General features: G+C 44.1%; 1 long non-coding RNA gene across 1 annotated transcript in view; it reads right to left on the reverse strand.

The window, feature by feature from the left end:
* Nucleotides 1-990: 990 nt before the first annotated feature.
* The window catches only part of LOC115458958, a 52,899-nt gene continuing 32,088 nt past the window's right edge, over nucleotides 991-21,801 (reverse strand). The window contains exons 2-3 of the long non-coding RNA XR_003940174.1: nucleotides 10,009-10,077; nucleotides 991-1,048 (exon numbers count right to left, since the gene is read on the reverse strand). This is a non-coding gene — a long non-coding RNA (uncharacterized LOC115458958). The remainder of the gene's footprint in view (nucleotides 1,049-10,008; nucleotides 10,078-21,801) is intronic.

The following is a 21,801-nucleotide window of genomic DNA, read 5'->3' on the forward strand; positions in this document are numbered from 1 at the left end:
GCAAATCTTAAAAACGCTACTAACTTACAAAAACAAGTTGTACTAGAACCACTTTCGAAAACCCTATCTAAATAGGAGCCAAAGAATTGAGGCGGTGCAAAGAAAAGCTACGAGAATGGTATGGGATTTGCGTTACAAGACGTATGAGGAGAGACTTACTGACCTGAACATGTATACTCTGGAGGAAAGGAGAAGCAGGGGTGATATGATACAGACATTCAAATATTTGAAAGGTATTAATCTGCAAACGAACCTTTTCCGGAGATGGGAAGGCGGTAGAACTAGAGGGCATGAAATGAGATTGAAAGGGGGCAGACTCAAGAAAAATGTCAGGAAGTATTTTTTCACGGAGAGAGTGGTAGATGCTTGGAATGCCCTCCCGCGGGAGGTGGTGGAAATGAAAACGGTAACGTAGTTCAAACATGCATAGGCTGCGTAACCCTGGCAGCGCTATAGAAATGCTAAGTAGTAGTAGTAGTAAACATAGAGGAATCCTGTTCAGAAGGAAAGGATCCTCAGAAGCTTAGCCGAGATTGGGTGGCAGAGCCGGTGGTGGGAGGCGGGGCTAGTGCTGGGCAGACTTCTATGGTCTGTGCCCTGAAAATGACAGATACAAATCAAGGTAAAGTATGCACAGAAAGTAGCACATATGAGTTTATCTTGTTGGGCAGACTGGATGGACCGTGCAAGTCTTTTTCTGCCATCATCTACTATGTTAACTATCTAAAATTTCTATGGACAAAAATAAACACATGAGTATCTATTACAAAAAAAGTCAAATGACTAAAAAGAGAATATATCAGAGAAAGCCTAACACAAGCTACCACTATAAGACATCAAGAATTTATGGCTATTCTAATTTTAACAAAGGAAAATGACAGAACCAATTTCCTTCTCTTTTGCTTCCTGACATCTGGCCTTTCTCTATTGTTTGTTAAAGCTGCCAGTATCCTGAGTTATGCATACTGAATTCACTGTTGTAGTAACTCACCCTGTGAAGAGTCACTGTGTGTTGTTCCCATATCGCCGTTTCCTCCATTACTGTGCTCTAATAAAATATGGAAAAAAATCTAATTAGTACATATTTTATATTCAGAGACGTTTTTAAATTCAAATGAAAACATAAGACCTTATAACAAGAATAGCAAAGTAATACATACAATCTCATGTTAATAGGCTTGATACGACTGTGCTAGGTTCAGGGACAAAGGTTATGTTTAGAGACAGGAAACCTTACAGACACAAAACTTTCTTCCGCAATTAAGCAGGTTTGAAAGCTGCACTAAACCAATATAACCTTACTATAATGAATCTAGTCAGAAGGAATGTTTCCTAATAAAACATCCTGTGAAATTCCCATTTCTCCTAAAGTATTCAAATGTCATTGTAAGCTCTGATGGATCTCAATGGCTAAGGTTTTTTAGACCCGCAAAAGAACAGGGATATCCATAGACATCTTTCTACCAAAGACTAGTAGGTAACCTTTACCTTCTACGCCTCAAAGGTAAGGTACAAACATTTAAAATAAACTACAGTAATGAATTATGAAGCATCACAGTACCTAATTTATAGCAGCAGCCCAAGGACAGATTCTGCAGCAGTTTCTGAAAGCAGTTCTACGACACATATGCATGTACTACATTTTTTTTTAACTTTAAAGGCCATTTTCTGACATCTGTGTCCTCTTATCCTCTCATTCTTGGCAACTCCACATGCTTCTGTGCCAGCTTGAGATAGAGCTCAAGCCACCTCCTTCCATCGCTGCCTGAAGTTGGTACCTTCAACTGCATGACACACAGTAGTTCCTCTATATGTTTAAAGTAGGACAGTCGGGGTCTAGAAACAGAGGGGAAAGCTGCAGCTTCAAGCACCGTATTGCTGTGTTCTCCCCAAAACACTTATAATTCAAAATTGGGATTGGGAGAGTTGCACAGGAAGGGCTGAATTGCACGACCCTTCCTGTGGCACTGTAGGAGACCGGAGGGTCTGGTCATAACATTTCTCTACAAATTCATCTTCCCTCATCTTTTCAAGCTGAGGTTTTACATCAACATGTACTAATTTTGGCTAATAAATGGGCCAATTACCGCAAAATATGGCATGCTGTACTCAGCAATATTAATAGTACACATTATAAGTGGCTTCCTTGTTTAGGATCTTAAACAGAGCTCCACCTACCAACAGGCTGCAACAGAAAGTCACTGCCACTTGTTTGTCCTTAAGAAATTTCTGTGTTCAAGGTAAATTTAGTCTCTTGGTGCTCAATATACAATTGCACAGAAATTTCAAGAAAAAGGCTGCTCCTGCAATTACATATGGTATATCGGGTTGCAGCACTTGGAAGGAACATCTGAGATGTACAATCATTTTGCCACTGAGCCTAACTACTCCAGTGGCACACTGGTTCCTTGCAGGTCTTCAGCAATTTGATGGCCTCCCAGAAACACTATAAGTATTCTTGTCCTTGTCTTCACCATTGCTCTGGGTCTTGTCTGTAAGCCTCTCTCTCACAGGAAGGGCCTTTCCCTGCAACTTAGAACAAGCTGAGACATTCAGATCTTTCCTCTGCACTTTAAGGAAAAATGTTGCTTTTTGTATAAAGCTCAGACCGGAGATAATTCTGTGGCTGAGCCTCTACTGCCTAACTCTCCAATTATTACTGTCTGTTGGAAGAACTCATGGAGGACAGAGTCCCTTCCTATGGATACACCAGAGGACGGCTTGGTTGATGGTTTGAAAGAAATCATGCCAATGAATTTCTCTGAAGGACACTGGTGATCTAGTCTGCAGCTTATTGTACAGCATCTTCCATACTGCTTAACTCTTCTCTCAAAGAACTATTAGGTTATCTAAGTACCATTAACTCATGCTGAAAAAGGTGACTTTTTTGTTTGTTTGTTTTGATACCTAACTTCTGCATTCAATAAAGATAAGCAGTCAACGCTATGACCAAAATGTGCAACTAAAACATCCTAACATCCTTAAAACAGTATAACGCTTCAAGCAACAAGTGTTATATCCCAACTTCTGGATATTTTAAAAATAGTATAAACCTCTCGCCTCCCCACCCCCACTCTCAATCCCCCGAGACTGCATTATATGTTAAAAAGGGACTTCTAAAAATTCCATGTTTAAAGGGGAAAAGGATACGACTGGAGTTTACTGGCCAGAATGAACAGATGTAGAAATGTTAGCAGAAATTAGGGAGGCTAACAAACTGTGGAATACAATAATAATGAGTGATTTCAATTACCCCAATATTGACTGGATAAATTTAACATTGGGGAATGCTAGAGAGGTAAATTTCCTAGACTAAATCAAGGACTTTTATGGAGCAGGAACCAACAAGAGGGGGAGAAATTCTAGACCTAGTCTTAAGTGCATGATCTGGTGCAGGAGGTAACACTGCTGGGGTCACTTGATAACAGTGATCATCACAATCAGATTTGATTTAATAACCAGGTTTTTAAGTACACAGGAAATCCAATACGCATTTAACTTAACTTTTAAAAAAGGAGACTCTCTCTACCTACCTATCACTTTTGTTATTCTGTTATATTTTTTTATTTTCTCATCAATATCCTGTAATCCCTATTACTATGTAAGCCGCATTGAACCTGCTTTGAGTGGGAAAGCGCGGGATACAAATGTAATAATAATAATAATCATAAAAATGAGGAAAATGGTTAAACAAAACACCTTAGAAGAGCAGCTGTAGAGGCCGACCAAAACTGCTTTTTTTTCAGTTTTCACTGAAACTGCAGCTGAAACTTATCTGGTTTTGGTAAAACCAAAAGCAAAAACTAATTAAGAATCGTCTATGAAAGGAACTTTGTGAGAATGTGTAAAAAAAATAATGACTACCAGCATTTCTTACCCAAACTGTATATAAGTAACAAGAGAAAGTAGCACTGAGATGTTTCCTGTTTTGTATTTAGTTATAAAACTGATTAAGGACAAACATGACAAATTCTTACTAAAATAGGGTAAAGGAGTCCAGTCATTGGTCTATACTACAGACATTATATCAACCTGATGCACAATCCAGAATAAAAAAAAAGCCCATTGATGTTACTTAATGTAAGGACTATATTGCTCTGAAAAATTACAAATCAAGAGCAATACACTTCTCAAATTATTTTCTAATTTACTGTATACTGAACAATTACTAATTAATGTTAATCTTTTGATAACATACTGTTAAATGTAAACCGCTTAGAACTTATTGGTAAAGCAGGTTATAAATGTCAAATTAAAATATATACTTCATTTCATTGTAATATTTCCCTACTATAAGCTAAGCAGTACTTGTGCTTGAAAACAAATCACTGCAGGTTCCTTTCTCATATAACAGTTTCTGCAAGACAAGTTTGATTAAAACACTGCATCTTCATCGTACCCAATCGAGCCTTGAAATTCTTTAGAACCACCCAAACAGTATCCAAACTAGAATATATATAATAAACAGACTATATTTTTACCTCCAAGAAAAATAGCCTCTGCACACATGGACCTCAGCTAATGAAAACAAAGCAAAAGCCACAATGTTTTTACAGTGGCTGACTTTGCGCCACATTTGGAATGATAGCTGATGTCGTATCTCCACAGTGAAGCTAATTCCTAAGAAGCCTATCATCCCAAATTTACTTCCTGCTAAACTTTTGTATCAAAAGCATTTACCATATAAACTACTATGTAAAATCATAACTGCATTACTAACAATCACATTACACACACACAAAAGGAAATGCCAGTAGCCCCACAAACACACACAATTATCTTACAATCCCTGGTGGTCTAGTGGTGTAGTGAGGGCAGGAATTATCCCCAGTCATTTTTGCCCATGTCAACTCTTATCAAAATGACTGCCATGACCACTTGAAGGGAGTTTGACTCATAGAGGACTTCAAGTGAACAGAACAGAGGACTCAAAGCCACTTGGCACAAGCAGGAATTGTCCCCTATATGTGCCTTGGCTATCCAGTTCATTGAATGCTGCTGCAGCAACCTGGTACCTCCCTTGAATTGAGTGAGAGACCCTATCATTTGCACACTGAATAGCTTGCTGAAGCTTGGGGCCAAGGAGGAAGGGTAGCATTTCAGAACTCGCCCACCACACCAACTATGAAGGTAGCTGCCCTGAGGATTCCCTTGGCTATCTTATCTCCATTGAGCCTTATCTCCATTGAGGAAAGGTCTCTCAATGTTTCATTCAGAAACAGATCTGAATCAAATCAGCCACCACTCTTCAGTTTTTTTTTCAGCCTTAATGTGCTGAACAATTTTTCTGTAGAGGTGATTTGGAATATGGGAACACAGCTTGGTCAAACTCTATCAATGCTGTTTAATTGTCTGAATCCTCCAAGAGCATGTTTATTACGCACTTAATATACCACTCAGGAGAAGGACTAATAAGGAAAAGGAAAAAGAATTATAAGAAATGAAGAGTAAAATTCTGGAAGATAAGTACAAAATTTACAATCAGTAATTGAAGATTCTAAGGTACCTATATCTTCAATACAAGAAATGAATAAAGTTTTGATAACTGCAGTTTTAAAAATGTTGCAGAGATTCTTGAGATTTCAGATTCTGAACTGAAAGGACTGATGAATCAGATAGTAACTGGTGCCTTAAAGACCAATACAGACCTGGGTCCACATGCACAAAACCTAACGAGCCAGCAACATGGTTTTTATACTAGTTCTGGCCGGTTTAGTGAGCAAGGAGTAAAATGAGACATGCACAAAAGGGGCTCTCCAAGCTCTTTACCTATCAAAGTAGCAGCTAACGAAAACAGAATGCAAAGCTATTATAATGAGCTAATTACTACAGAAATGTGCATGCAAGGCGATGTACAGCCGTTTTCTGACCCGATGCACAGCAGCAGTCCCTAACTTTACCGTGGAAAAGTTAATGGGTGGTCAGGAGCTATCGGTACTGCATATGACAGCCGAAACAGTAGAGAGACGGGGTGGAGGGAACCAAAAGAGCTCCCGCAACAAGACTGTACACTTCCAAGCAGTGAGGGAGATGTAAACATTAATGTCGGTTAGATAATATTCTGACTGCTTCATGGAAGGATATACACTTCTCTACAAAAGGCACTTTTTTCATGAATCACGCAACATAAAAAAGAAAAAAAGCCTAAATAACTTTATAGCAAAACACTTTATAGCATACAATCACATTGCTTTAAAAACTACAACTTTCACTACCTATTGGGTAAAAGAGCTGCAGCTCACTGCAAGGAAGGTCCGTTTATAGTTTTATTTTTCAATACTATTTGAATCAGTTCTAGTCTATGGTTTTTTGTATATCCACTGTTTCTCTTAGACTATTATTTGCACACGGTACATTTTAGTCATCACTTTTTTTTAATTAATAAGTACCTACCTTCCTTTTTTTTTCCATTTTTTGACATCAGCTGTTCTTTTTGGCATGCGGGATGGCTATAATTGTCTTCTTGTGCTGCTGCTGCCCTGTCCTGCCTCCTGGCAATGAAGCAGGGGTGGCAGACGAGAGAGCAGAAGCCCAGAGCACAAGTGAGAACCTGGGGCTGGGGGTGGGGGCTTCAGTCTTGAGAAGCAAGTTTTCTTCATTTGAGTTTCGGGATCTGCCATCCCCCTCCCCACAGGAGACGGACGGCAGCCCTGCCCCCTTGGCTGGAGAGTGCAGGCTCCCAGCATTAGCTTATCTGTGTGTATGAGAGCTGTCTGTAGCAGCCATGCTTAGCTCGCCGACTAGCTTCCTCCATATCACATGCAAATGAGCTGGGTTGCAAAAGCAACAAGCAGCTCATTTGCATGAGATTCTCTTTAAGAATCCCTCTATTTCAAAATCGGTAATTTTTACCGATTTGGAAATACAAACAGATTAACGGGGACCTCTGTGCATCTGGGCCCTGGTTCTGTGACTTTTCTTCAAGTATAAAGAAACATTATGAATAGTTTGGCGGGAGAATTGAATGTTGGCGGGGGGTTTTTTTGCCCAATGTTTATTTTATTTTCTAGCCTGTCTGAAATAATATCCATTCTACTAAACGGAGTATTACACTACTTTACTGAATCCTCATATTGTCCATCCTATGAGATTGAGGTGATTTTGTTATCTAGTTATTTATTAAGACACCACTTGATCCATGACGCAGGCCTTCTGGCCAAAACACAGTCCATGTCGGGTCCATTGAGTTCTCAATAAAGGATCTCCTGCCATCCATCCTTCACTTCACTCTTTTGTGTTTTGTTACACTATACTGCGGAGTGTGGACTCTTTCCCTTTGTGTTTAGTAGAGAGGTGTGGTAGCCGTGTTAGTCCACTCTTAAGGAATCGTTCACATGCCCATCTTCCAATGTGGTATATATCATTCAGTGTAAAAAATGTAACGAAGGATGCTATACTGGAGAAACAGGCCAGATGCTTAAGACAAGATTCAATCTGCACAGACATCACATGAAGATAGCCGGTGCCAGTCAGGTTCCCACCCTGGTGGGCCAGCATTTTACAAGACCAGGACACTGCACCAGTGATTTCATAGTTAGAATTCTGAAAGGTAACTTTAAAACAATACAGGAACGTAAGACCTTTGAAGTCAGAATGATTGAATATTTTGACACCCAACAGACAGGACTTAACAGGGATCTGGGTTTTCTAGCCCATTATAAACCATAAAATTGTATTTCTCTGTTTACCACCCTCCTCTCACCTACCCACACCCATCCTGTTAGAATATCAATGAAATACTTTGATGTCTCTATGCATACCTCCTACCCACCGCCACCCTCCCACCCTGTCAGACTGTCAAAGTAATGCTTGGATGTCTCACTCATATTTACTATCTGCTACCACATTTGCATATTTCCGATCCGACGAAGAAGGGCAACCTTCGAAAGCTAATCAAGAAATGTATTAAGTTATGTCCAATAAGAAAGGTATCATCTTATTTTCTTTTCCATGTTTTATTTTGTTTGATTTCTATTGATAACCTTTGTGTTTACAAACAGAAAAGTCAGGAATTATCCTGATGTTTCAAGCAACACCCAAAAACTTTTGCTGAGACTAGGAGTCCTTCAATTAGAGGTCCTTTTCTTCTTAAAATTTCCAAGTAAATGTGTCATTAAGTATAAGCTGGGTAAATATGTTTTTTCACCCTACACAACTGACATCCTTTTTGGCTGCAAGTAAGATAGCTGGAGCTGAAACTGAAGTTCCAGTTAAAACCAGTATAAAACTTCCATCTCAATCCCTTGAGATTGCATTATATGTTAAACAGGGTCTTCTTGAATCTAATAGACAAAGTTCTGCAAGAAACAAAATATATCTTGGAATCCTTATGGTTAAAAATCAACATCAGTTAGTTCTTCGGGTGCAGTACTATTTACTTGGAGTTTTGTGCACTTAGGGGGTCTTTTACTAAAGGTTAGCTCAAGTTATTTGCAGCAAGACCCATACTGCAGTTAACTCAAGCTAATCTTTAGTAAAAGACTCCCTTATACTGCTTTTCTTTCCCTACTATTTTGAAATAATTACCTAAATCATGTAACTGTCTTTACCCCCACTATAGTGGGCTTATGGGATTAAGAAACTGAGGTTAGCTTTATTTTTTATTTTCATTTTTATGAATCTGGAGTAATCTTTTCTGTACAAGCAGTATATGCTTGGTTATTATGTTTATAATCATTCTATATTCTATAAAAATTAAATGTTAAAAAAGGAACTACAGAGAAAAGTGACAAAAATGAAACAGGGGATGGGATTTCTCCTCCTATGAGGAAAAGCTAAAGAGGCTAGAGCACTTCAGCTTGGAGAAGAAAAAAGGCTCAGGAGTGGAGTGGATTGCTTTTATTCATTCTAAAAACACAAGGACTTGAGGGAATGCTATGAAGCTACTATGTAGTACATTTAAAATCTGATAACATTTCTTCACTCAATGTGTAATTAAACTCTGTAATTTGTTGCCAGAGAATGTGGTAAAAGCTGTTAGCTTATCAGGGTTAATAAAGGTTTAGATCATTTACTAAAAGAAAGTCCATAAGGAATTATTATTAAGATGGACTTCGGAAAATCCACTGGTTATTTCTTGCATAAGCAGCATGAAATCTGTTTTAATCTTTTGGGATCTTGCTAGGTACTTGCACCTGGATTGGCCACTGTTGGAAACAGGATACTGGGCTTGATAGACCTTCGGTCTATCCAAGCGTGACAATGATTATGTTCTTATGCCTGCACTGGATCTCCTGTTCGGCTACTGCTGGATACCTCTGGGATCAGCTCTTCCAGAACCTCCTTTGGGCGCCGCTTTATAGAATACCCTTGTATTATAAATCATTCTAATAGGTTGTTAAGCAGAGCAGAGAGCATTCAGGAAACACAAAAATCTTCAGCCAATGCCTCCTTCTCCTAACCAAATTCAAACATCTAATCCAGCACCTACTTATTTCATACAGCAGGGAGGAAGAACTTCTTACAGGATACTGATTTTTATCTGGAATACTATAAGTCAACCTCATACAAAAACAAAGAAAAAGGAGCACAGATAATTCAATCTCGGTAGCAATAAAGGGCTAGCAGCACAAGGAATAAAATAAATCTTTATTACATTGGAAAATATAAAATCTACAAATTGTATCCACAATTCCAGGAATAACATGTATAGAATGTTTGTACGTTTGGGAAGCTTGCCAGGTGCCCTTGGCCTGGATTGGCCGCTGTCGTGGACAGGATGCTGGGCTCGATGGACCCTTGGTCTTTTCCCAGTATGGCATTACTTATGTATGTATGATTATATCACATAGATCTAAATTATATCAGAAGAGACATGTTCTGGCAAATGCCTTCATCAGGGGTATATGAATATAAACAAAGTCACAATTATTGCCATTTTTTTAAATGACGTTTATCACTCAACAAAAGGTTTCTGAACCTGTAAAAGGGATGAATAAAGGCAAACCTACAAACCAAAGAATAGATAAGAAAAAATAAAAAGGAAAGAAAAAAATCCAGAAAGCTTACCCAGGCAAGGGTGGAGACTCTACCATCACAAAAAGGCACCTGGACTCAAGGGTGCAATATACTTAACACCTACAAAATAAAAAACAGTTGAAGCTGAACCTAACCATTGTGATTTACAAAATCTTACAAAAATAATATAGTATAAATGAAAGTTAAACCAAAACATCAATTTAAAAATATGAAACTGTACTTGCCCTGTAGGGGCAGAGTGCAAACAGCCCTTAAACTCTAATCCACTCTTCCATAACAACCAGCCACAAGCTGAAGGTGAGTGGCACAACAGAGTGAGCAGTAGTAAGATCAACCATCCACACTGATAAGGAGCCTTTCAACTAAGCTACATTAAAAAAAAACTAGTGCTGATTTTACTGCACATTAAATGTTTAAGTGCACACCCATGCTAACATCTAACACGGTATAATACCTGCACTAGCTGCTTAAACGCAGAAATAGCAGTGCATGTGCAATGTGGAGAAGTGGTAGCTAACATGAAGAGCAGTATTGTGTGCTAGCTGACATGACTGCTGAGAGGAAAGCTGCACTTAACGCAACCTCAAAAGGTGGCCATAAGTGCAGCCACACTATCAGCAATTTGGTAGAACGACCAGTCTAGAGGAACTACAGTGGCAGACATCACAAACACCTTCTGCCCCCCTCCCAGACATCTTAGACCCTGCTCCCATCCGATCCCTGTCTGCAAACTGGACCCTTCCCCAAGAACACGCCCTTACACCACCAACCCCCCCCCCAAGACCTACCTGGGGGCCACCACAGACAGCCCAGTGGGCCAAGACGAGAGTGAATCCCCTCCACTCCCACCCAGGTATGTGCTGGGATTCAAAATGATACCAATACTCCCTACTGGTAGTTTCTTTCTATGAAATCAGAAACTCTGCTTATATGAAATAATGTCCCCTTAGTACCATCAGACTACTACTCAGGGGCATCGACACCATTTTGGATCCCAACGCAGACCTGCTAAGGCCCACTGGAACACCAACAGGGACCTCAGGTAGATTCTGGGACGGGAACTGGGGAGAAGGTATGGCTCTGGGAGGAAAAGAATTTGTTGACAGGAAACAGAATCAAAGGGGTATGTTATGTTGGAGGGAGGTACAATGGCAGCAGTGACTATATTTTGGAGTGAGCCAGCACTGTATGTGACATTGTGCCCATGCAGTAGATGCAGGGCAGATGCTGGACACTTGGGTTTACGTTTGTGCCTGTGCCTAAACACAGCACCCCCCCCACCCAAAAAAAAAAAAAAAAAACAAAACCCTTACTGAACTTCAGCAGAAGGGCCTTTACAAATAAATTTTAAAACGTTATCCATATAAAAAGAATATGCTGAGAAAAAAGCAGAAACAAAAAGCAAAGGGGGCAATTCTATAATCGGACACAAGAAGTTAGGCACCAAGATGTAGCAAACTGAACGCTAAACCTATAACAGCATCTTGGAACCTAGCTTCTAAGCGTGTAGAATACTACATTTAGGCATGCCCACATATGCCATGTCAACAGCAGGCATAAATGAGCACACTTGTGTGCTACAAACCCCCAGATTCTGTATAGGTCACCCAAATTTGGGTGTGAATCCTAGATATGCATGTAAACTAATTAGGTGCTGTCAATTATTGCAGTTAAACAATTGTCAGGACGAGTTAGGCGTGGTCCACTTTACACCCTATTCTATGACATATCCATTTAAATTTCATAGCGCAGAACTCCAAAAGGGAGTGGCCATGAGACAGTCATGGGCGTTCCCAGAAATTAGGCACAATGTTATAAAATGTCTGCATTTGTGCGCCAGCTTATACACCAGCCTTTGGCAGGTGTAAATGCTTGTGACTTTAGTTAGTTGCAAAATGCACACCAACCTAGTCTATATATCAGAGGTGTAGCCAGGTTTTGACATCATGGGGAGCAGATTTTCATAAAACAGGCGCCAGTTGGTGTCAGCTAGACAGAAGGCCTGTGTTGTTCTCAGATGCAGTGGCTGCGGCGGGCAGTAATAATTAATACAGTCTGCCTCTGTTGTGTTCTGCCTACAAGGAAGTTACATCAAGAGACAGGATGCAGAAAAGGTCCCTGGACTGGTCAAAGCAGGCAACCTATCTTCTTAACTACAAGTAGAAATATTCAAATTATGACCATCACCTCAGGAACAGCACACACATTCATTCCACTGCTAGATACTTTGTTTAAATCAATGAGCTTTTGTTTGTGTGGTGACTCTACAGGATGTGGAGACCACTAGTCCTGAGCATTTTTATTTTGGGTGCCAAGGGCCACCAAAGGCAGCCCTTGCCCACAGCCTACTTTCAAATAGGGCCACTTTGTGAAATAACACAAAACCCTGCAAAATGACACCCTAGTCATGCATCCAAAGTTTATAAAAACCTTTCAAGAAAGTCAGTTAATCGTTTAACTTATTAGTGGAACACAACCACAGAGGTATGGTATGGTCACATTTTCATTATGGTAATACTAGAGCCCAACTAAGGAACAGGTTATTTTGAGTTAGTTCAGAAATTATAGCCATAAGTACAGATAGTTATTCAAATATTATCACATGCACACACCAAAATAGGCATCTATTCACACAATGCAAAAGTTAACAGCAACAACTTCTACAGAATACATTTTCTCATTTCCACCTTCCAAAATTCTAGACAGCGAATGTACAGATGTACAGATCAGCAGGACCAAAAGCAGTCCAAAACAAGTAAAGTCAGAAACACCAGTTTACACCTAATTGTTCAACCACCCTTAGGATTCACCTTTGGGTTTAAAAACCAAAACCATGTGCAAGTAAGGACTGAATAAATAAAAACAAAGTTTAAAGCAAATGCCCTTAATATGTAATACTTAGTAGCAATAATGAAACAATGATAGAATATTCAGTAGCAAGCAGCCAGAGCCAACAGATTTATTTTCCACTTAACATAATTAACTTTGCTAATAGTGTGCTGAACTGCACAATAGTGGCACATTTACAATGGCTGGACAGAACTTCTGATGAAGGATGCCCTTCCCTCATTATTCAATACCTCTCTGAGAAATAGTAGTAATATAAAAGGCAAGTGCATTTTTATAATATACCACTGAATCCACAAAACAAAAGGAGCAAGTTCCTACATGCCATCTTTTTCTTTTGATGCAGGCACAGGAAAGATATTAAATGCTCCCAGGTTTCAACCTAATTAATGTTTGTTTGTTTTTAAATTTGTACTTTTAAATAGTAAGTCTGATTGTTAAGCACCTGAAATCATCTCTGCATGAATACAGGGAGTCCTAAAACTAGTCCCTCCAAATGACACGATTTACAATTTAGAACAAAATAGTACTCTAACCGATGAAACCAATACTTCCTCTTTATAAATCCTATGCTGCACAAGACAGCATGTTTAAAAATATAAGTAAGATCAAATAAAAATGCTACTAACAATAAAAAAGCGACAACGTGGATAGAGCAGCTACTAGATTTGCTTGCTTTGTTTTGGGTAAATGAGGATAATGACTGCACAGAGGAAAGGGAGGGAAACAATACATACCTAATGGCTTTGTTTTTACTTCAGTCTCCTTGTTTGCGCCACTGCCTCCCCAACTTGGTTGCAACAAAATATGGGAAAATTAGGTTCTTACCTTGGTAATTTTCTTTCCTTTAGTCATAGCAGATGAAGCCATTACGTATGGGTTATGTCCATCAACCAGCAGGGGAGATAGAGAGCACTCAAACTTTCACAGTGCCCTCTTGGCCAGCTAGCTCCACTGCCTCTTCAGTATTTGAAGCTTCCAAAGCAGTATGGCAAACCGCAATGGGAATCACAAGAGCTTTCCTCACAGCAAACGATGGCCCATCACAAGGGCATGAACTCATAAAGGAGGGAATGCACATCCTCCTGGAGGGAATAAACTCATCCTCCTTATTGTATAAGTGGAGGGGAACACACGCGCCTCCTGGAGGGAATCACACATCCTCCCAACACACTGGAGGGAATGAACTCATCCTCCTATTTATAGAACTGGAGGGGAACACACGCGCCTCCTGGAGAGAATCAACACATCCTCCAAAAAAAACATGCTGGAGGGAATGAACACATCCTCCTAAATTTAAACTGAACATGAATCCTGAAGATTGTTTTCCAACTTTCTCCCAAGGAAGGAACTTAGAACAGAACCTGAAAAACAGATTCACAGCATACAGACAATCATACAGGGAGGGCTCATGGCTTCATCTGCTATGACTAAAGGAAAGAAAATTACCAAGGTAAGAACCTAATTTTCCCTTCCTTGTCATCAAGCAGATGAAGCCATTACGTATGGGATGTAACAAAGCAATCCCTAGATAGGGTGGGAACAAGCCACACCACGCGCTAGCACTTGTGCACCAAAACGCGCATCCCTCCTGGCAGCCACATCCAGCCTGTAATGTCGGGCAAAGGAGAGCTTAGAAGCCCATGTTGCTGCACTACATATCTCTTGAAGAGAGAGTGCTCCAGTTTCAGCCCAAGAGGAAGAAATCGCTCTAGTAGAATGTGCCTTAAAGGCTACAGGCGGAACCCTGCCGGCCAGCAGATAAGCTGAAAAGATAGTTTCTTTGAGCCAGCGGGCAATAGTGGCTTTAGACGCTGGAGACCCTCTGCGAGAACCGGATAGCAAAACAAACAGATAATCAGAAGTCCTGAAAGAGATAGTAACTCGCAGATACTGCAGCAGAGTCCTGCGCACATCCAAAAGGTGCAGCTGCCCAAAAGATTCTGGAAACTCTTCCTCTGAAAAAGAGGGCAAGAAAATAGGCTGGTTTAAGTGAAAGGCTGAAACCACCTTAGGCATAAAGGAAGGCATGGTCCGAACCGTGACTCCGGACTCTGAAAATTGCAGAAATGGGTCTCTACAGGACAGCGCCTGGAGCTCTGACACCCGTCTCGCCGAGGTAATGGCCACCAGAAAAACGGCCTTCAGTGTCAAGTCTTTCTCCAATGCTCGCCGAAGCAGCTCAAAAGGAGATGCCTGCAGGATTTTCAAAACTAGCCCCAGGTTCCAAGCTGGACAGGGTGCTCGCACTGGAGGTCGGAGCCGAAGCACCCCTCTAAGAAACCGTGCCACATCTGGGTGAGCAGCCAAAGACACGCCTTCCACCTTACCACGAAGGGAGGCCAACGCTGCCACCTGCACCCACAGGGAATTATAGGCCAAGCCTTTTTGTACACCTTCCTGCAAAAAGTCCAGAATCGGCGAGACAGGAGCCCGCATTGGAACAATGGCTCTGGAAGCACACCAAGACTCAAACAGGCACCAAATCCTGGCATAAGCCACGGAAGTGGACCACTTGCGGGCTTGCAGGAGAGTGGAAATAACTTTATTGGAATAACCTTTATCCCTCAATTGCGCCCTCTCAATAGCCATGCCGTAAGACCAAAGCGGCCAGCGTCCTCCATGGCTACCGGTCCCTGAGTCAACAGGTTCGGTACCAGAGGTAACGGCAGAGGAGCCTCCAGGAGCATCTGTCGGAGGTCTGCATACCAAGGTCTCCTTGGCCAATCCGGGGCGATGAGGACCACTTCTCCTGGGTGCAGCCGAATCCGCAAGAGCAGGCGCCCTATCAAGGGCCATGGGGGAAACACATAAAGTAGACCCGAAGGCCAGGGTTGAGCCAAGGCATCCAACCCCGCCGAGCGAGGATCTCTCCGTCTGCTGAAGAAGCACGGGACTTTGGTATTGGCGCTTGTCGCCATTAGATCCATCACGGGCTTGCCCCATTTGGCACAGATCTGCAGGAATACTTCGTCTGCCAGATTCCATTCTGCTGGATCGATCTGATGCCTGCTCAGATAATCGGCCTGCACAATGCTCTGACCTGCAATATGAGCTGCCGACAGACACTGAAGATGCAGCTCGGCCCAGTGGCAAATCAGTTCAGCCTGCGCAGCTAGTGCTCTGCACCTTGTTCCGCCTTGTCGATTTACATAGGCCACAGTTGTCGTGTTGTCCGACATCACTCTGACAGCCAATCCTTCCAGGGTCACTTGAAAGGCCAGAAGCGCCTGAAACACCGCTTTCAACTCTAGGCGGTTGATGGACCACTCCGACTCCTCGGGTGTCCATAGGCCCTGGGCATGCTTCCCCTTGCAATGTGCGCCCCAGCCCTTCAGGCTGGCATCTGTTACCACTAGGCACCAAACGGGGAGCGTCAGCGGCATTCCTCGCCGCAGCATGCTGTCCGAGAGCCACCACTCCATGCTGAGACGGGCCGCAGGGAGCCAAGTAAGTCTGCATTGGTCATCCTGAGAAATAGGAGACCATCTCCGGAGTAGGGAATACTGTAGAGGTCTCAGGTGCGCTCTCGCCCAGGGTACCACTTCCATCGTGGCTGTCATCGATCCCAGCAGCTGGACAATGTCCCAAGCTCGCAGGCGGGGCATCCTCAGGAGCAGACGGACCTGATTCTGAAGCTTGCACCGCCTTGGCTCGGGTAGGAACACATAGCCCGAGTCTGTGTCGAACCTGGCCCCCAAAAACTCTAGAGGCTGTGAAGGGGACAGGTGACTTTTGGCCATATTGACGACCCAGCCTAGAGATTGCAGTACTGAGACCACTCTGGCTGTAGCTTGTAAGCTCTCTGTTGCAGAGTCTGCTCTGATGAGCCAGTCGTCTAGGTACGGGTGAACCCCGATACCTTCTCGCCTGAGAAAAGCAGCTACTACCACCATTACCTTCGAAAAGGTTCGGGGAGCTGTGGCGAGGCCAAAAGGCAAGGCCCTGAACTGGAAATGTTTTCCCAACACCGCAAACCTCAGAAACTTCTGGTGCGGGGGCCAAATCGGTATGTGCAAGTAAGCTTCTTTCAGGTCTAGAAACATGAGAAACTCTCCTGGCTGAACCGCCGCAATGACGGAGCGCAGGGATTCCATGTGGAAATGCCGCACTCTCAGGGACTTGTTCACTTCTTTTAAGTCCAGAATAGGGCTAAAGGACCCACCTTTTCGCGGCACCACAAAGTAGATGGAGTATCGGCCGCAGCCTTGCTCGGCGGGAGGCACCGGGGTCACTGCCCCTAACTGAATCAGATCTTGTAAAGTCTCCTCCACCGCCGCCCGTTTGACGGCAGAACCGCATCGGGACTCCACAAACACATCTCTTACTGGGGCGTTGAATTCTATTCTGTATCCATCTCTGATCAGGTCCAGAACCCACTGATCTGAGGAAATCTTGGCCCACTCCTCGACAAAGAGGGAAAGCCGTCCTCCGATGACAGGCATCGAGGAGAGGGCCGGCGCACCATCATTGAGAGGGTCGCCCCTGAACTCCTGGTCTTGAGCCACCGGCTGCGGAACGCTTGTCCGAGCGAAAGAAGTTCCTCTGCTGACCACGGGCACGTGAAGTGAACCCAGCAGAACGCCCCGGGCGGTACCTTCTAGCTTCACGGAAGCGAGGTCTGTACGAGGAGTGGACCGCCTGGCCCTTAGAGGAAGGCCTCTGCCTATCTTCGGGCAAGCGCTGGGGTTTTGGATCACCCAGGCCTTTCACAATTTTCCCTAACTCCTCACCAAATAGGAGAAGTCCTTGAAAAGGCAACTTCACCAACCTTTGCTTAGAGGCCATGTCCGCTGACCAGTGTCGTAGCCACAGACGACGGCGAGCCGCCACTGCTACTGCCATTTGTTTAGCCGAAGCTCTGACAAGGTCATAAAGGGCATCAGCCAGAAAGGACAAGGCCACCTCCATCCGCGGAGCCACATCCAAGAAGGGCTCCGCTCCATCTCCGGGCTGAGCCACTGCCTGTTGCAGCCAAGCTAGACAGGCTCTCACAGCATAACAGCTGCATGCAGACGCCCGAACAGTGAGACCTGCAATTTCAAAGGACCGTTTCAACACTGTTTCCAGCCTACGGTCTTGAACATCCTTCAGGACAACACCTCCTTCAACAGGGAGGGTAGTTCTCTTTGTCACCGCAGTGACTAGGGCATCCATTGTAGGCATTTGAAAACGAGCCATATGTCCCTCACGCAAAGGGTATAACTGCCCCATAGCCCTGGAAACTCTCAAAGGTCCCTCAGGGTCAGCCCACTGAGCCGAAACAAGCTCTAGGATGGAGTCATGCAAAGGGAAGGCCCGAGCAGTTTTCTTGGTACTAGCCATCCTGGGATTACCCGAGGAGGCCATGCCACTGTCAGGATCTTCAATCGAGAGGGCCTGCAGGGTATCTGAAATAAGCGCTGGCAGCTCATCACGGTGGAAAATCCTCACCGCGGAGGGATCATCCAGATCCTCTGGTAAATCCGCACCTGACTCTGGTTCCTCAGACCAAGAACGTCTGTCAGAGTTCTCCGAATCCTCACACCCCGACCACGGGGGGGAAAAAGGTGCACCACAATCTGAAGGGGAATTAACCCTTCTGCGCTTATCTTTAGGCCAAGCATCCGGGAAAAAAGTCTCACTGGGCAGTCCCAGGCCAGAATCCATCGGGGGGGGGGCAATCAGAGGAGCCTCAGGCAACCCTTGAGGAAGGGCTCTTTTCATCATGTATGCTTTATGCAGCAAAAGCACAAAATCCGGGGAGAACATCTCATCCTGGGCACCCAAATCCTGTCCGGTGCTAGCCACTCCTGAAATAACCTCATCTCGAGGTGCCCCACCCGGCTCAGGTCTCTCCGTGTCCACGGAGGCCGCGCCATGCGGTGTAAGCAAAATGGCGCCCGCTGCCAGCTCAGAGCGGGAAGAAACATCGCTCGCCATGCTCGGGCCGGCTCCTACGCCAATACAGCACGATTTACAGAGCCCTGCTGCTGATTTGCGCTTGCCACAAGTGGAACAGCGCTTTACATTGTCCGCAGCCATCAGCGAAAAACGGCGGTAAAATCCAAAATGGCGGTTTCGCGCCAAAATCGCCCCGATCGCGGGCCCACCCCGGAGGAGTTGGAAAACACTCTTACCTCAAAGGATCTAGTGTACAACTACGATCCTGCTGAAAATCAGGTCAAAAACCTCTGTTCCAGCGTCTCTGCGTTTAAAAACGCGACGCGACTTTTTTTTTTTTTTTTTAAGCTGTGAGGAAAGCAGAGGTATTGAAGACTCCGGAGGTTCAGATGAGTGGGAAAGGCAGGGAAAGGGCGAACCTATATTCCTGCATCCACTGTTGGTGGGTAAGGACAGGGAAAGCAAGGCAATATGTCCACATCCACAGAGGTATGGGTAAGGCACGGAAAGGGCTAACCTATGTGCCTTTAAAGTGAAGCTGCTATAGCCTCCAACACCCCGGTTAACAACTGGCAAGCCAGGAACCACCTCCCGGCAGATTTTTCTGGAGCTCGAACAAGCTGCAGCCACCCTGCTAAGGGAGATAGCGAATACTGAAGAGGCAGTGGAGCTAGCTGGCCAAGAGGGCACTGTGAAAGTTTGAGTGCTCTCTATCTCCCCTGCTGGTTGATGGACATAACCCATACGTAATGGCTTCATCTGCTTGATGACAAGGAATATCATGTTTCTTGATCTTAACTGTTGCTGTAATCTACCTTTGGGAAGCCTGGTGTATAATGATGGAATATGCTGAAATTAAATGGAAGTAAAACTAAAAAATCTTCTTTCGTTCGGACACATGGAACCACATCTGCATCTGATCTCTGTTTTGGTGAACCTTTACTAGGTGAAAACATCTCTGCATAAATACAGGGGGTGAAGGGGAGTCCCTATAGCCAGAGTATTTTGTAGAGTACAGGAGAAAATGCATTTCCGTGTCTCATGTACTGATATTGCACTGTTTATAGAGCCTAGCTTTCTTGGCTAGAGGAGAGGGAGGTCTCCATTTCAGTTTTTAATGAATGTTTTTTGTGGTCTCCCTATTTTGTACCAGGTGTGTTTTTGCACGTGCCTAGACCAATCGTTCTTAACCAAGGAAGTGTGTTGTGGACCAGTAGCATGCTATGACCGGCCTACCCTTCTGGCGCCTATTTTACAAAAGTCTGCTCCCCCAGACGTTAAAGCCTAGCTATGCCTCTGTTGATAATACGTAGATGCTGTGGCCAGGGAGGGGGGGTGCCAAAAAAATTGCTCAGACACTAAGAGTGCTGTGAACTGAAAAAGTTTGGGAACCACTGGACTATGCATATTTAAACTCTGCAAAACCTTATGTACTTTATTTGAACCTCTTCATATGCTTGATCTCCCCACCCCACCAGCATTGTCAACCTCCAAGCTTCCTCTCTGCCTCCTAGTTCTTCCTACCCCCCAAGCTTTCTTTCCCTCTGGTCCTCCCCCCCCCCCCCACCCCCCCATCAAAACCCTAGCCCTCTCTGTTCCTTGCCAGCTTCCCCCAAGAGAGTTCTTACTCCCCTCGCAACCCCCTCCCCTACCACCAGCTGTGTTCCACACCACAGCCACATCCCCAGCTTGCTTTGTTTCACTGAGCATTCCACCAATCAGGCAGCAATAAATAGAATTGAGCGGCTACACAATGAGCCATGTCTTTCTCTTCTGCAGCCTGGAGTTAGACTAGTTATTCTAAACACAGCTGTAGGTTGACCAACATAGTTCAAATTAGCAATCAAGCCCAGGGCAGGAGGAGGAGGAGGAGGAGGAGGGTGCAGCCCAATATACAGATGATTTCTTCCTCCTCTTGCAACATGATCAGTGTGGTGTGGGGGATGGGAAGAATCATCATGCTAGCTGTTACCACCTCACTGTCCCTGTGCAGAAGTCTGTGCTGCCAAGTGCAGACTTTTACACAGGAGGGGAATTCTGTGCAACACAAAATTTGTGCATAACTCCTCCATGAGTAAAATTTCATTTCTACCAAGTCAAGCCCAGTTGATGAAGGCACTACTTTCCACATCCACCCACACAGCAAAGACGACCAAAACAAAAAGGCACAAAATCTTTAAACACATTCTTTAACACTCAGGCCCAGATGCACTAAACCTTAACGACCCTTTAACAAAGAAATTTTCAACCGTAGCATGCATTAAAGGCCATTTTCCGACGACGCTAGCAGCTAACGAAAACGGATTGCAAATGAGTAACTACCATTGAAATGTGGACAATTCGGGATGCACTAACCATACCGACGATTGCAACGAATCATTTACCGTGATAAATTTAACGTGAGGTCAGACCTGTCGTTAAGGCCTGAGCTGTCATCTCCCCGCTTCCCCCTGCAGCATAAAAATCCAAGCTGGCAAGTTTAAAAACAAAAGTGAGATAAACAACACAAACATGCTTTCCTCTGCATACAATTGAAAATCAAAACAAACATCTAAAAAGGAAATGGAGGGGGCAAAGGCGCTCATCAGGAGCGTCCTGTATGGACGGCCTTGCCCCCCCCCCCCCCCGAGGTCGCCGCTGCTCCCCGCTTCTCACTGTATTAAATAAAAACTCAAAATAAAACTCAAAACTTTTGCAGCGCCGGGCCCCCCTCCCTTCCTCTCTCTCTTTCTCCTTCTCCCACCACTGCTCCGCCTCCCGCCATCCTCTGCCCCCGTGCCCCGCCCCCCTGAAGTCGTCGCCGCCGCTCCCCCCTCCACCGGGCCCCCCCTCCGCCTTACCGGGCCTGCGCAGCGCCTCTCACCTCTGTGTGAAGGCGCTGCATGGGCAAGAACAGCAGCTGATCGACGCGAGTCTTCAGGACATCTCTCCTGCCCTGACCTGGGCACACCCCCGTCTGACGTAAGCAACCTATGTAGTTACTATGTCAGACGGGGGTGTGCCCAGGTCAGGGAAGGAGAGACGTCCTAAAGACTCGCGTCGATCAGCTGTTGTTGTTCTTGCCCGTGCAGCGCCTTCACACAGAGGTGAGAG

Source organism: Microcaecilia unicolor, unplaced genomic scaffold (genome assembly GCF_901765095.1).
Source record: "Microcaecilia unicolor unplaced genomic scaffold, aMicUni1.1, whole genome shotgun sequence".
Taxonomy (NCBI): Eukaryota; Metazoa; Chordata; class Amphibia; order Gymnophiona; family Siphonopidae; genus Microcaecilia; species Microcaecilia unicolor.